Source organism: Hordeum vulgare, chromosome 2H (genome assembly GCF_904849725.1).
Source record: "Hordeum vulgare subsp. vulgare chromosome 2H, MorexV3_pseudomolecules_assembly, whole genome shotgun sequence".
NCBI classification, from domain to species: domain Eukaryota; kingdom Viridiplantae; phylum Streptophyta; class Magnoliopsida; order Poales; family Poaceae; genus Hordeum; species Hordeum vulgare.
The window spans coordinates 280,303,082-280,320,793 of record NC_058519.1 but is presented as its reverse complement, the minus strand read 5'-3'; positions in this window follow the sequence as shown (position 1 = coordinate 280,320,793).

The window sequence follows — 17,712 nt, the reverse complement described above, 5'->3', positions numbered from 1 at the left end:
CACCCCTGCAGGGTTATGATCTATTTGAATAGCCGCATCCGCGGATATATGGACTACTTGGAGACATATGTTGTTCATAGATAACTTCAATGGCTACTCATAAAATTGTCAAGATAAGCGTGAGTGTCGTGGACGGCATTTCCGTATGGAGACGGAATGATTCCACGATGGAGTATTGATGTGGTGTTAGTGGACTCGTGTGCGAGAAATCAAGTTGTCAAAAATTGTTTTGAAATGCAAGTTGTCTAGCCACGAGTCAAATGTTGGCTTTCCACATGAAACCCCACAATTCCTTACTGATACTTGCATGAGTAGATAGTTATCCTAAAGTCTTGCTGAGTACCTCCGTACTCATGTTTGCTTATTAATTGTTGCAGAGGTTGTTAATGACCCTAATGGAGGGTTCTTCCTAGACATCGACGACGACGAGTAGCTGGTATCCCAGCTACGATCTGGCCCTAGGGTGGGTCTGTAGTATAGTCAGGCCATGTGCCTTCTAGTTTCATTTGTCTATACTCAGACAGTTTATCTACTTCTGCTGGCTTGTAACTTGAATGACTGTTATGATGGGTCATGAGACCCCTACTGTGTAATATTATGTGTGAGGCTCTTCCGGGCCTTTTAAATAAAGCTTGTATGTTTATGGTTATGTTGTGATGCCATCGATGTATCTGTACATATCGGTATGCCATGCGTACGTGTGTCGTACTTGATATGTATGGGGTTCGATTACCTAGCCGTAGACTTTAGTAGCATTCCTTACAGGGAAATGCCCCTTTGTGATCCAACGAGCCATGGTAGCTCCCTACTGCTCCAGACACATTGGTTGACCGGCGTGTGTCCTTCTTAGCTGATGTGTCTGTCCTCTTTGGGGAAATGTCACGTGATGTAATGGAGTCCTTGTAGCTTGCTACGACTCGTCTACATTCGCTGGTGACCGACACCTGCTTTGTTGGGTCATGTATGCATGTCCCTGTGCGGAACTGCCGCTTCGGTTTATAACTGGACATGTCGATCCGGGTTCTTTGTCATTTGATTGCTAGCGACACAATTGCATACGCGAGTCAAAAGGCGCAAACGGTCCCGGCTAAGGTAAGGCTGCAGCCGTGGGGTTAACCGTGCGTGAGACCGCAAAGAGATGCGATGTGTTACAGGCTGGATTCCTATGGCTTAGGATCGGGGTCCCGACAATATATTTTCTTTCATAGTATTTAAATCAGGATCGGATGTTTGATATGACAAAATTGTGAAGCTCGTACCTTTAAATACAATATAGTTTCTATGTGGATGTTGACGTGAAATCTCGGGTTTGCAGTGAACTTAATATTTTTACTAAGTCCATCTCTAAAAAATATCTTGGGTTGCCATCAATGGATGGGTTAGACAAGAGTGACAATTTTGTTTATCTTCTAGAGATAATAATTGGAAGACTAAAGGGCTGGAAAGAGAAGCTTTTTTCTATGGGTGCAAAATAAATATTGATAAAGGCAGTGATACCATCAATTCTAGTGTTTTCCATGGTGGTTTTCAAGATCCCAAAAACTATTTTAAGGAAATTTGTGATGCAATATCTGCTTTATGGTGGGGTGACTCTCACAGTCAAAAAAGAATGTGTTGGTTTTCCTGGTGGAGAATGTGCATTCCAAAGAGGATGGGGGAATGGGGTTTTAGGACCTACACTCTTTTAACATGACCATTTTGTCTAGACAAACTTGGAGGCTCTTGAATAACCTAGATTCACTATGTGCTTAGGTATTGCGGGCTAAATATTTTCTCGACAAAAACTTGTTGAAGGCTGGACCTAGGTTAAGGGGTCTTCTTTTACATAGAAAAGTATATTTGAGGATTTACAAACCTTAAGTCACGTCCACATTTGGAGTGGTATCTAGAGCAAAGATCAATATTTGGGAGCACCATTATATCCCAAATAGCCCCTCTAGGAAGATCATAACTAGAAGAGGCAACTGTATCCTTTGTATAGTTGATTAGTTAATTGATTTTGACTCTGGGAGTTGGGAGTAGAATCTTATAATGGACATTCTTCTTCTCATGGATGCACACAATATTCTCATGGTCCCATGTAGTGAGCATAGGTAGGAGGATTTTGTTGCTTGCCATGCCACAACGTCCTTCAAATTCTTGGTACTATTAGGTTACTATACGGAATGGGAACATAAATTTGGTTCTCTAGTTATGGGAGATGATTTTCAGGGAGGTTCTAGAATGAATCTTGTGTGGGATATATTATATAAACTAAATGTCCCAAGCAAGATTAAGATCTTCATATGGAATGCTTCGCATGGCACTGTATCGAGTAAGGATGTCCTCGTTGCAAGACATATACCTCTTTCGCCTCAATGCCCGATCTGTTCACCGAGACGAGAGGGCATTCGGCACCTCCTCTTCACTTGTGCTCATGCACAAAGAGTTTGGGTGGCGTTGGGTCTCCATGAAGTTATTGAAAATTCCCTTGTTGTAGAAAGTTCTGCACCGTCATGCTTGAATATATATTATGCACCTCAAATGGATAGTCACTTGATTTGGGATGACTTGCTCTTCTGGAATCGATTGTTGTGGCATGTTGGTACATATTGTGGCAACGGAGGGAGATGGTTAAGGGTGAAATTGTTATTGAACCTCAGAGTACTGCTTTTCAATCCACGCCTTGACTTCGAATTATGGGGCTGCTATACCCACTAGCAAACCACAATAAGTATTATGGGCAAAACCAATGGTTGGCTGCTATGAACTAAACACATATGTGTCCTATCATGGGAATGGAACGGGGGTTGTCGGTGCTATACTTTGCAACCACCGAGGACAAGTTATGGTTGGTACTAAAAACTACCTAAGGACTATCCTTGATGCCGCCTTAACAGAAGCCATTGCAGTGTTGAAAGGGGTTGAGATGGTAGAGAATTTAGGCTGCACACAGGTCACTACAAATCTGATTCTCTAAAACCGATCAACGCATGTAATGGTGAACCCGACATCTTCAGCCGCTATACTTCAACCTTAGCTCTGAGTTTTGCAAAGATATTGCTAATTGAAGGAATTTCATTTACACATTTCCAAAGAAAAGCGAATAATGTTGTGAATTAATTGGCAAAATATTCTTATGATCTTAAATTTGGCATGGTGAGCCACCCTACTTCATGTTGCCTTTTGTACTACATGATGTAACTCTTCTGATATAAGGAATAAACTTTGAGAGTTTAAATAAATACAATATAGTTTTACTCTTCTCACAAAATAAGTATTCAATTTGAATTAAAGATTCAATGTGCCCAAGAAAAGAAAACCATCGGTCAAGAATTATGGATGCATGACATTTCCCTGTGCATCATGCAACGGAATTCTAGACTGACCATCCACGATGTCATTAAGAAGGAATATAATGAGGTCACTTGCATGGAGTGAGTGATGGGAGATCGTCATGTGTAAATTTCCTCCGTGAGGTCACTCGCATGGAGTGAGTGATGGGAGATCATCATGTGTAGATTACTCCCATGCCTCTCTTTTCGCGTGAGGTGATTTCGCACGAACCGCATAAACCTGACCAAACCCTGCCCTTATTAAAAAGTGATCATGTCAAGCTCGTACATCACTTCATTAACATGTTGAGCATCTAAGCAAGGGACACACTAGGAAAAATAAAACAACAAAATAAAAACAAGGTCAAAACATATATATGGGAGGCGAAGAAATATAAACTGACACAGGCAATAAACAAAAGTAATATAGATCACAAAATGTCTCTCAAATCCTTCTTTTGGAAAAAAAACTATAGTAACAAATGAGTTATGGTCATTTATTTCCAAACAACGTTTTTGTGATGAGTAGCAAAAAGGGCATGCCATCCTAATTCCGTAGATAGGGAAAAATGTTCTTACCAGGTAAATGAAATAGAAAAATAAATAGTTTTTCTAGTACACATGGTTGTTGAGAGGACAAGGTTAAATGTGAAAAGCAAATGATGGATTAGAAGAATCCTATCAGGAAAATACTCCCTCAACCTCAAAGTAAGTGTCTCAACTTTATATTAACTTTAGAAGTTATAGTAAGCTTAAGACACATATTTTGGGACACAGGGAGTACTAAGCATTTAAAAGATGAAAAATACAAAATATAGGACCAGAAGAGTGTTTTGTATCCCTGCCTGATCCAGGAGGAGTATAGAGTACCTTTTGTATTCCGATCGAAACCTGGGAGGATTGGGGGGTTGGTCGTGAGGATGGTGTTGGGCAGTGTTGTTGGTTCAATCAACATTGGATGGGGAGGAGTACGTAAACAAGAATTCATCTTATTCTTCCTCTGTTTTATTAAAACCAAATATAAAAATGAGATTTTGGTAAAACTTTATATTAAAGCAAAACTATACTGCTCCGAGAATTCCAACTGTATTAAGCTTTGTTGGAAAAGACGCACTTTGTGGCTCAGCACGAAGCACATATCCAAGAAGAAGCACATGTGTGCTTCCAGAAGTTTTTCTTTTCACATGTTTTATTGGAAAAACCAAACGTCTAGCTTGCATTGAGGGCACAACTCGGACAAGGAACAAAATCACAGGTGTACATTTGTGCTTCCGTGTTCAAAAAATTACCTCGAGAAGCTCAGGCGGAAGAAGTACAGTTGTGTCTCTTCACGAGGCACAATCACTAGTGCAACATAAGCACAATAGTAGCAAAGCTCTAGAAGTTAACATCCATTCCCAATGCACTTCCGTGAAGTAAAGCTCGTCCACAATTATTTTAGATAGGCGTGCCCTTGAAGTTAGGAGAGGCACGATTATGAAAAAATAGACACACACATGTGTTTGCGTGTTTGCAATGTTTCCACGCAGATGTTCACTGAGGGAGGCACGACCATGGATATATGAGAGGCACATGTTAGTTTGGAGAGGAAGCACGACCGTGCCTCTTTGTTTCATATATGTTCTGTGATGAATGCTTAAATATTTATGTATGTTGTTAGAGCTAAATAAGTATGCTCATTCATCTCCTCCCATTTTTGTCTCAGTGCTCATCACTCAAAAGAGGAATTGATGACCAATGGAACGGTTGTTCGATGCAACAATTCAGTTTCTCAATTATCGTGCTAGTGTGTCAACTGAATTTTTTGAGGACACGCAATGGGTTAACCTTGGGGAGTTGATATGTCTCTGTCGTATCTACTTTTCCTAACATGTTTGCTCTTGTTTTGGACTTTAATTACATGATTGAACGAAACTAACCCGGACTGGCGTTGTTTTTGGCAGAACTACCATGATGTTGTTTTTGTGCAAAAATAAAGTTCTCGGAATTGGATGAAAGTTTTTGGAGAATTATCTTGGAATAAAACAAAGATACTGGAACCAAGACCTAGTGGAGAGGGGGTGACTACCCACTAGGCATCAGGGCGCGCCACCCCCCCTCTTGCGTGCGATGGTGGGTAGTGGGGCCCATGAGGCTCCGCTGACCCTAATATGGATAATATAAATTCCTATTTCCCGAGAAAAAAGAGGAGAGGAAGTTTCATCGCGTTTTATGATACGGATCCACCGCCACCTCCTGTTCTTTAGCATGGGGCACATCTGCAGTCTGTTCTAGGGTACAGATAGGGGGATTCGTCGTCATCGTCATCACCAACCATCCTCCATCACCTATTTCATGATGCTCACCTCCGGGAGTGAGTAATCTATTCGTAGGTTTCCTGGACGGAGATGTGTTGGATGAGATTCATCATGAAATTGTGTTAGTTTTATTAGGGCTTGATCCCTAGTATCCACTATGTTTTGATACTAGCATAGCTATGACTCTGCTATGCTTAATGCTTCTCACTAGGGCCCGAGTGCCATGATTTCATATATGAACCTTTTATGTTTTCACCAATATATTTGTGTTCTAGATCCTACCATGCAAATTATATGCACCTATTACTTGTTATGATCCGCATACCCCAAGGTGACAATAATTGGAATTCTTTCCGGTGATGACCGTAGATTAAGGATTTCATGTATTCATTATGTGTCAATGCTTTGTTCCGGTACTCTATTAAAAGGAGGCCTTAATATCCCTTAGTTTCCATATGGAGCCCGTTGCCATGGGAGGGTATGACAAAATATTTCATGCAAGTTCTTTTCCATACGCATGTATGACCATATACAGAATACATGCCTGCGTTATATTGACGAATTGGAGCTAGTTCTGTGTCGCCCTAGGTTTTGACTGTGACATGATGATTATTATCAAATGTTATCACCAATCCAATGCCTATGCGCTTTTCACATATTGCGCTTTGCTAAGTTACTAATGTTCCTTCTAATGTTATAATTGCTACGAAACTACTATTGTTATTGTTACAGTTACTATTGCTATCAAACTATCATACTATTGTGCTACTAATCACTCTGCTGCACATATTTAGTCTGCAGGTGTGGTTGAATTGACCACTCAACTTAAAAACTTAAAAATATTCTTTGGCTCCCCTTGTGTCAAATCAGTAAATTTGGGTTGAATACTCTACCCTTGAAAAGTAATGTGATCCCCTATACTTATGTGTTATCAAGATCTTTTTATGGCGCTGTTGTCGAGGAGCATAGCTATATTTATTGAGTCACTTGAGATTTATGTTTGTTGATCACTATGAAGAACTTTAAGGATGATATAACCAAGATCGTTCCCTCTAAGACGAGAGGAGGTAAGGAACTATTATCTAGCTCTGCACTTGATTCACCTTTTGTTTTAAATAAACTTGCACCGCCACCACCTCTATTATTTTTGATATGTCACAAGTAATTGATGGTGCCACTTCTGCAATGCATGATGATAGGAATGATTATATTGATGATGCTAGTACTTTGCTTCATAAGAATGTGCCACTGGGTGAATTCTTAAGTTGTTCATGAGGAAAAAAGTCGCTATTTGCTCATGTGGAAAAATTCACTATTACTATAGTCTTAAGTTTCTTACTTTTTCATTAATGGGCGATGTTAAGATATGTTATAATACTCTTTCTCCTAGATGTGTGCATAGTCCCGAGGACATGATTTATTACTTCCGCGAAAAATATTTTCCTGCTCATAAGAAACAAGCTGCCTTAGAGGAAATATTTAACTTTGAGAAAATTGAAGAGGACAGTCTCCCACAAGCTTATGTGAGGATTCTCCAATTACTTACTTCTTTTCCTAATCATCCTCTTAAGAAAAATGAAATACTTGATATCTTCTACAATGGACTAATTGATGCTTCTAGGGACTACCTAGATAGTTGTGCTGGATGTGTTTTCACGGAACGAACTATTGAAAAAGATGAGGAATTACTGAACAATATATTGAAGAATGATAATGATTGCACACTTCCTGAACCACCGCCTAAATCTACTCCTATGAAGAGGGGTATCTTATTTCTCATTCGAGAGATATGCAAGAAGCAACAAAATGTATGAAGGAAAAGGGTATTAAAGCTGAAGATGTTAAGAATTTACCACCTATTGAAGAAATACATGGTCTTGACACACCAATAGAGGTGGTAGAGGTAAATTATTTTATAAATTTTGATGAAGTGATATCCCTTATAATAAACATCCTATTTAATGCATGTATGAGTTTGATAATTACATTATAAAGGAAGATCACTTCAATCCAAATGTTATGAAACAATTGAAACAAAATCCTGATATGATTGAATGATTAAGTGACTTGTTGTTTAGAATTGTTAATGATGTCAAAGGTGTTAGTAAACATGCTTGGTTCAAACTCAATTAGATCAAGGTTCTAATTCTCAAAGTGAATTGCTTAATGAAATGAACAATAATATAAATGATCATGCTTTTAGAGTAATGACTAGAGGAGGTAACATGACTCAGGAGCCACTTTATCCTGAGGGACAACCTAAAATAACTAAACAAAATTCTCAAAGAACTAATGTTGATGCACCTAGTCCATCCAAAAAGAAAAAGAAAAAGAAAAATGATAGGACTTTGCATACTCCTAGTGAACCTGAGGTAGAAAAACCTTCTCATGATTAAAATGGTGTCTCTATTTCTAATGCTGAAACACAGTCTGGTAATGAACATTCACCTAGTGATAATGGAAATGAGAATGATGATGTTCATGTAGATGCTCTGCTAGATAATGATAAAGAACCTCAGAATGATGTTGAAATAGAACCTCTTGTTGATCTTGATAACCCACCTTTTAAGAATAAACATTATGATAAGATAGACTTTGTTGTTAGCAAACATAGTAAAGAAAGAGAACCATGGGTTCAGAAATCCATGCCCTTTCCACCTAAACCATATAAGAAAACGGATGAGGAAGAATTTGAACGCTTTGCCGAAATGCTTAGGCTAGTCTTTTTGCGTACTCGGTTGACTGATATTTTGAAAATGGCCACTTATCCTAAATACATGAAAGATATTCTCAATAATAAGATAAAAATAATTTAAGCTGGAATATCCACCATGCTTGCTAATTAATATTTTAAGGATGGAGTAACTAACAAATTAGGAGATCCACGAATACCAACTATACCATGGTCTATCAAAAGTAACTATGTCAAAACTGCATTATGTCATTTAGGAGATGGTGTTAGTGTTATGTCCTTCTGTTTGTATAAAAGACTTGATTTAAATAAACTCACACCTACTGAAATATCTTTGCAAATGGCTCACAAATCAACTTCCATACCTATCAGTATATGTGAGGATGTGCCCGTTGTTGTTGCAAATGCTACTATCTTAATAGACTTTGTTATACTTGAGATGCCCGAGGACGATAACATGTCGATTATCCTTGGTAGACCCCTTTTGAATACTGCATGGGATGTTATTGATTCCAACAAAAGAGAGGTCACTTTTTATATCAATGGTAATGAACATACGATGCATATTGCAAAGAAACAATTTCAAGTGAATAGTATTAATGTTATTGAAAAGACTCCGACAATTATTATTGGAAGTTTCCAACTTCCCCTTGCTAGTATCAAAAATAAATATGAAATAATTATTGTTGGGGACATGCATATCCCCGATGAGGTAACTTAGTGTTCTACGATGATTCTTTGGGTTGATGCTAATCGAAGGTGGTTGTTAATAAGTCTTGTTCAACCTTATTAATTGATCACTTTCGAGAGGCATGTGGTCGATGAATTTAGTAAGCACGACCTTTTGTCCTTACTGTTTTTCCAGTTACTTTTAGTTAAATGCGATAAAATGCTATGTTTATCCCATTTTCTGAATTATCTCTGCAATGAAAAATAGCCCAAAAATAATAGTGTTCACAATCTCTTAAAATTTGAACACGATTATTTTCCAAATATTTGAGAATTTCTCATACTGAAAACACCACAAGGTGGTGCTTGAGGTGCCCACTAGGCACCAGGGCGCACCACACCCACCTAGTGCTCCCTCGTTGGTAGTGGACCCCACGAGCATACACTCACTCACTCCTTTAGCTCACTTCATCACCTAGTAAGAGAAAAATTACCTTTAGCTCTCTCTCTCTCTCTTTCTCTCTCGTGTTCTTGCTCCCAAAGCTGAGATTTTTAATCTCTTTGCTTGGAGCTCTGTTTTCGAAACTATTCTGGGGGATTGCTACTTGGTATGTGACTACTTCATTGCTCAAATTAGTTTTTGCCCTAGTGTTTTATATTTTGAGTAATTAGGTGCTCTTGGTGCTACTAAAAATGATATTGCATGATGGATTCTTTGAGTTCCAAGTACTTTGAATGCTTGATATAACCTCTAGACATCCATGTAAATAGTTGCTATCAGTTTTGTAGAGTTTTAACGATATCATTTTGTGGCCCAAAAATTTCAGAAATTTGTTCATAGAAAAATGGATAAATTCCGGAGGTATTCCTTCAAAAGGAATGCCAAGGGAGTCATTGGGAAATCATCGGACAACAATCTCAACACTCCACGAATGACAGAGGTCCGGCCGTGCGAACGACCGCACAACGATTTCATGAACGAAGATGGTTTCTACCAAGAGTTCACCCAATTCGTTGCAAATGTCGCGCCAACCAACTTCCTTACAGATGGATGTGACCAACACCACATCCTTACAAATTCCTTTGTGCAAAACTTTCATTTCTTGAATTGGCTTGAACCTCCTACGGTGTGTTTTAATTTATATTCAGAAAGTCTTCACATACCTCTTACTAAATTTCGTGAGATATGGTTGATCTCTTGTGATGGGTAATTAAGAGAGACTAGACCAGCGGAGTTTGATTGTTTCCTATTCACCTTAACCATGGGAGAGGAAAAAGGAATGCCGAAAGCTACTGCCACTAGTTTGCAGTTTCCTTCGATGCATTACTTTACTTTATTCATAAGGAAATGCCTAATTTCTAGAAAGAAAAGCAGTATACCAAGTGTGCCTAACCTGGCCATTTGACGCCAAGAACTTCATAATCACACTACTTATAACCTTGGGGCCATTATCACACGCCGCCTACACACTAATAGGAATAAGGGTAAAATTCATTATGGTATTTTGGCTACTCGCTTGGCGTGACGTTTCAATGTTTCATACGCCCTCACGATTACTTATTGCCTAGAGACTATTTAGATCACCAGTCTATGATAGCTCACCACTTAATTGATGAGCGTGAGCCTCCACATCACATCAGTTATAATTTAGTCTTTAGTGAGAACACTTGTGATATTATTCCATTGCTTGCACCTGCTTTGTTTGATTCTTATGCCAGGAATGTATATACAATCCTACCAGAGGACATTGTCGCCTACCGAAACACACATGCAGTGGCAGAGGAGGCGCCCCAAGAGTGGGACGCTCAGGTGTTGCCACCTCAGCACTTTCACATGGGACCGGATGGCTACAACGGATTGTGATTACCAACTTAGGGTAAAAACATAAGTTTGGGGAGTAGATATTTCCACCGACATTACATTGATGTTCAGAAAATTCATTCCACTTGTCGGTGTTCATTCTCTTTCATTTGTGATATACATGTTATATTTATTTTCTTGCTTTCTTCTTGTGTATTTGAAAAGCTTTGAGATAATCCAAAAACATTGGTCGCTTCTTTTTGGTTTTTCTTTCTAGTTTAATTAGTTGTAGTATTAAAAGAAAACCCAAAAATATTACTTATTCTTCTTTTGCTTGTTGGGAGCTTTCTCGTGTAAATAGTTTTTCGTTCTTTGTGTTTCCTTTGTTTATTTTTTTTAATAAAAACTAAAAACTCCAAAATTATTTAATGTGTTTCTCTGAAATCCTTTTCTTTTGTTGAGTCGTACTAAGGAGAAGACCACGATGAAAATGTTGAGTGGCTCTCATATGCATTACTATCAATTTAAGAAAGAGGCCATAATGTTCCAGCTTAGTCCACGACACTCTTGCGCTATTATTATTTTGGTATCATTTGGTCGTGCAAGTGAAAATCAATAATGGCGATATATGATGAAGTGACCAGGGAAAAGAAACGCGGGTATGAACTCAACTTGTTTTTGAATAAGCATATTATGATGGAACATGTTTATGATGACAATTAGTGATTATAGTTGCCCATGCCATGCTTAAAAAGCCAAGAGTGGGTAATGATTTATTTTAGATGTCAACATTCATTAAAATGGTTGTGATGTAGTATGTTGATATGGTATCCTCCTCCGAATGTTTCGAGTGGCTTGACTTGGCACATGTTCACGCATGTAGTTGATTCAAAACTAGAGTAGCCTCCACGATAATTACATCTTGTGTGTTTATATCCTACTCATGCTAGTATTAAATGTTAATTATTAACAATGCATGTTTATGATTGTTTTATCTCTCTAGTTGGCAGCGTCTCAACCTATTTGCTAGCCTCTACCTATATTAAGCAGGAATACTGCTTGTGCATCTAAATCCTTAGACAAAAGTTATCCGAGATGAATCCACTATAGATATACCTATATGCGGTATTACTCTGCCGTTGCAAATAAATTTGCATGTTCCACATCTAAAAATTCAAATGAACATCTGTTTTGTGTGCCCGTACAGCTCATGGAGTGACAGGGGTGGACAGTATCTTCCATGCCAAGCGAGTTATTCCCATGATGATTGTTTATTCACTCATCCTTGCACGAGAGGGGTCGGTAATCAGGATGCCCAGTCCCATGGTCAAAATTGCAAATAATGAAACAAAGGTCCCCTGGACTCTTGTTTTTATGGACAACACCCACGTATTTGGTTAGCTATTGCTTGTGTTTGTTGGTGGTGGGGGAGTAAATTTTACTTTTATCGTTTGGGAACCGCAACTAATTTGTTTAGCATGGAAGATATTGAAAACTCTTGGTCATGATGTTGACAGGAAAGGTGCAACTCCCAAAATTATGTTTATCTCTGATTTCAGCTACGTGATCTAGCACCTGTGCAAATTGCTGCTTGACTATGCGAAGGCCTATCTATTTACTTTCATGTTATTTCACTTTTTTTATTGAGTCATCACCTTATCAAACAGGAACCAGTCTGGAGAGCACCATTGTCATTCTCATGAATTATTTAGAGTTAATGTTGTGTGCATAATGACTGGATCTCTTCTACCATGAATTACAATGTTTAGTCACTGCTTGAACATTGGAGGTGCTTTGCATTTTTGTTTTGCAGTCTCGGAAAGGGCTAGTGAGATACCATTATTGTCATATTATATCATGATCTAAATATTTTATTATTTATCACTAGTTGATTATGCCATTGATATGAGTTAAATGAATTTCTAAGAGTTATCGTTTGCATTGTTAGTCATGATCTTTGCTAAAAACCTGCATATTATTTAAGCATATATACGGACACAAGAACATAAGAGTTCATAAAAGGTTTTCTTTATCACTTTTTGTTTGTCAACTGAATTGCTTGAGGACAAGCAATTGGTTAAGCTTGGGGGAGTTGGTACGTCTCCGTCGTATCTACATTTCCTAACACTTCTGCTCTTGTTTTGGACAGTAATTCGCATGATTGAATGATACTAACACGGACTGACGCTATTTTCAGTAGAACTACCATGGTGTTGTTTTTGTGCAGAAATAAAAGTTCTCGGAATTGGATGAATTTTTTTGGAGAACTTTTTTGTAATAGAAGAAAAAATACTAGAATCAAGACCCACTGGAGGGGGGCCCTGGTGGGTAGTGGGGCTCACGAGGCTCCGCTGACCCCAATTTGGATACTATAAATTCCTATTTCCCAAGAAGAAAGAGGAGATGAAGTTTTATCATGCTTTACAACACGGAGCCGCCGCCACCTCTCGTTCCTCATTGGGAGGACGGATCTAGAGTCTGTTTTGGGCTCCGGAGAGGTGGATCCGTCATCATCGTCATCACCAATCATCCTCCATCACCAATTTCTTGATGCTCACTGCTGGGGGCGAGTAATCTCTTTGTAGGCTTGCTAGACAGTGATGTGTTGGATGTGATTCATCATGTAATCGAGTTAAGATTTCATAGGGCTTGATTCCTAGTATCCACTATGTTATGAGATTGATGTGTCTATGATTTTACTACGCTTAATGCTTGTCACTAGGGCACGAGTGCCATGATTTCACATCTGAACATTTTATGTTTTCACCAATATATTTGTGTTCTAGATCCTACCATGCAAGTTACATGCACCCATTATGAATTATGATCTGCATACCACAAGTAATAATAATTGGGATTCTTTCCGGTGATGACCGTAGATTAAGGAATTTATGTATACACTATGTGTTAATGCTTTGTTCTGGTATCTATTAAAAGGAGGCCTTAATATTTCTTAGTTTCATTATGGAACCACTGCCACGAGAGGGTAGGATAAAATATTTCATGCTAGTTCCTTTCCATAAGCACGCATGACTATATATGGCGGACATGCCTACATTATATTGACGAATTAGAGCTAGTTCTATGTCGCCCTAGGTTATGACTTTTACATGATGAATATTATCTAACGTTATCACCGATCCAATGCCTACGAGCATTTCACATATTGAACCTTGCTAGGTTACTACGATTGCTTCTACTGTTAGAATTGCTACGAAACTGCTATCGTTACCATTACCATTACTATTGCTACTTTACTACTGATATCAAACAATCATACTATTGTGCTACTGATCACTCTTCTACAGCCTTTTAGTCTCCAATTGCGGTTGAATTGACAACTCAACTGCTAATACTTAAAAATATTCTTTGGCTCCCCTTGTGTCAAATCAATAAATTTGGGTTGAATAATCTACCCTCGAAAACTGTTGTGATCCCCTATACTTGTGGGTTATCACTAACATAAGACTTCTCTGGAACAGGTCGATGGCATTCGATGAGGAGCATGATAACTTAGATTAGTGGGAAGTGGATGTAGTGGATAAGGATGAAGGGGAGGAAGAAACTAATATTGAGTATGATGGGGTGGAGGAGGAGAAGTCGGTCTCTGGTGACGGGGAAGAAGAATCCATAGACGACAAAGATATGGATGAAGAGTAGTATGCTGATATTGACAATGAGTTCAATGAGGAGCAGCAAGGAGACATGATTGTTGTCAATTAGTAGCATAATGAGGATCATGACTTGGAGCAATGTGGCAAAGATGAGAGGGATGGGGATCTAGACATAGTGGAAGCACAAGAGGATGAGCATCTTGACATGCGAAATGACTGTTAGAATCCTTTAAGTGCAAACATTCTAAAGACAGTATTCATCAGTTCTTTGACCATTAGGAGGAAGTTAAGTGGGAGAATGATGAAGCTAGGGTGGCGACAATGATGAAGACCATGACTTCTGATATCTGGCGACAATGTTGACAACAAGTTGTCAGAATCAGGGTTCCGTAGACCCTGAAAGGTTTGAACACTGGTGTGTGCTAACTCCGCTACCCTGTTCTGCATCTCAACCTCAAAGCGACTCTCCGGTGGCTCGCACTAAGGAAGATGAACAAGAACACTCACGTGGTTTACACAGGTTTAGGCCACCTTGCGGTGTAAAACCCTACTCCCGCTTCTCTGGATTGCTTGCGTGAGAGAGAGTGAGTACAAGGCGGGTTCTTGCCCTAATGGAGCCGGTGAATCCCTTGCTATGGAGCAGGACCTTTTTATAATACATACATTGGTCCTCTTCCCCCCCAAAAATGCACACTTGGCGGGAAGGGTTGCCACACAGGCCATTTTAAAAGGGGACATGACTGCAGCCTACCGTGACAAATTTAGTCTTCGCGTGCTAAAGTTCTTCACCATGATGCGCTGGTGGCCTAGGGGTGACCTCCATCCTGCCGAGCCCCCAGCCTTGGTCCTCTTGCAACAAGTAGGAAACCTTTGGGGGTTTCTTTGGGAACCCGCGGGCTCGCTCTGCTCCCTTAACACCAAAGAGGAAAGCCTCTCTATCTGTGCCCGCTCGCACCGACCCTGGCGCGGTCCTGTGTGGCTCACGTCACCCATGTGAGGCGGTAGGACCATGCGACCCCACTTGGTTGTCCTTGACTAGTCTGCCCTTCGAGGGCCTCATGGGCGACCTCAAGACGCACCTTGGTGGTGTGCTGCTACATGTGTCCCTAGGCATCGATTCCCCGGTGCCTGCCTCGCAAGGCGAGGGCCCTCGCGTGGGTCTTGCTGGCTGGGTCTACCACCAGGACGAATTCAGCCAGCACAGCATGTTGTGTCTGGGGTCGCAGGCCGATGGGCCTAGGTACTCCTGGTCCGAGGGGCCCCACAGTAGCCCCGGGGCCCATGTTGTGCATGACTCCAGCCGATGGAGGGGCGAAGCGATGCGGGAACCAACCGCATGCGGGCCAGGCTCGATGTGTGGCGCCCGACAAGTCGTGGGACGCCCCTTCTCCCCATGACGCGTGTGTAACCTCCCTGAGTTGGCATAAAGCCTACGAGCATAGCCGGTTCATCATTGCTCTTCCTTGACTTGCACCATCTCCATGTGCCTTCCTTCCCGCATAAGATTGTCCGCATCTGCCAAGCTATGATCGCCCTGCACCCTGTAGCGCCACTACATCTCCCCGGGCAGGAAGGGCAAGGAAATGGCAGCAGCGGAAGGGTGCCAAGCACCGGTACCCGCCTTGAGTAGGATCACAGTGCTCAATAGCGAGGGGCTCAACAAGGTCCTCTTCATGGTCGCAGCTGACTCCAGCGAATGCGGACCAACCAAGATATTGTCGGCTTCGACTCCCCTCGTCGAGCTGGCCACGACCTCCATCACCCTCCATCTTCCCGTGCTCTTCTCTGGCTTGTTTCCCCCATTCTTGGAATTATTGAAAGTCGTGCTCATACATTACCAAATTCATGAATTGCATCTTGATCCAAGATCCATTCTTCTTCTCTCGTCGTTCGCCTTCCTCTTCAAGGCCTTCCTGGGTGTTCCCCCGTTAGTGGCATTGCTCAGGCATTTCTTCTCCCTCCGGCCGATCGTACCCGACCAGTGCTCTGGTTGTGCATCCTTCCATGTTGTGGATGCGACGGTGGGTGAGTGCATCGATATGAGGATTGACCACACTACAAAGGGATTCAGGCAGCAATGGGTGTTCATGGACGCGGGCCAGTACAACCCCCTGCTATTGACTCCATCGTCCTAGGTCGTGCCATGCTCCGGGTGGGGGCACGCGAGGCTTGATGACCCAAGGTTGTCACTGGTGAAGAGGAGGTTAGACACCTTGAGAGCGGCGGGGGTAACTGCCGCGATGGTCGTGAGGGAGTTCCTCAAGCGGTGGATTGCCCACCTTCAACACCACTCCCGTCCAATGTTGGCCTTCTCCTGGATAGAGGACCCTATGTGGCTCCATCCAGAGCGCCTGTCGGTCGACGTGCTCGATAGGGTGCTCTAGATCCTGATCAGCGAGACTTCTGGCGACCTTGCCAAAGAAGGGCATCCCTTGTACAAGTACAAGAACGGGGAAGACTTTATTGAGATAATTCCCGCTTCGATCAGTGGGAGCTTCTTCCGAAGGGCCCCGGGGGGCCTCAAGACAACCCTGTCCTGGTGGTTCCTGAACCAGGAGCTCCTATATTCCTGGAGCCTCCAGCCAGGGCAGCGGGGGCAATTGACACCCGCCTCGGGCCCAATCCGAGGGCAATACTGGCACGCTGCTGAGGGTACTAAAGAGGCTAAGATGGGCCGCCGGAGACGAGTCGGTGATGCCCCTTTGCCTTGCTTGCTTTCGCGTCCCACGTGTGGATGACCCCTCATTCTGTGCAGGCTTGCAGTAAACAAAAGGACCAACATCTGATGACGAGTTGATGGATATAATTCTCACCCCTTGTTGGTTACCCCAAGTGGAAGGTGGAGATATAGTCAGCAACAGATTTCCCTTACACGGGGACTATAAGGTTTATCGAACCAGGAGGACTCCGAGGATCAACAAGTAGGTGTCCGCTGGTCTGGCGCTAGCAGAAGACGTGGACCTCCACACACCAACAAATAACTTTGCTCCCAACGAGTTCAGAGAGGTTGTGAATCTCTCCGGCCTTGTAGTTTGCAAAGGATCAAAATACAAGCGGGAATAGTGATAGTGATTGCAACGGAAAAGTAGATAAAAGCAGTAAATGGTGGAGGTGTAAACAATGGTGGTAATATGGACCAGAGTCTCATGATGTTCACTAGTGATGTCTCTCTCCCAAAAGACAATAAAAAAAACTATGCTGGTTAAACAAATTACACCTGGGCAATTGACAGAATTATAAACGCACCGCAATGCTAATCATGCTACTAGAAAGTTAGAAGCTCAAAAGTAATGGGCGGTACGCCAAGACAAGCAGACCGTTTATT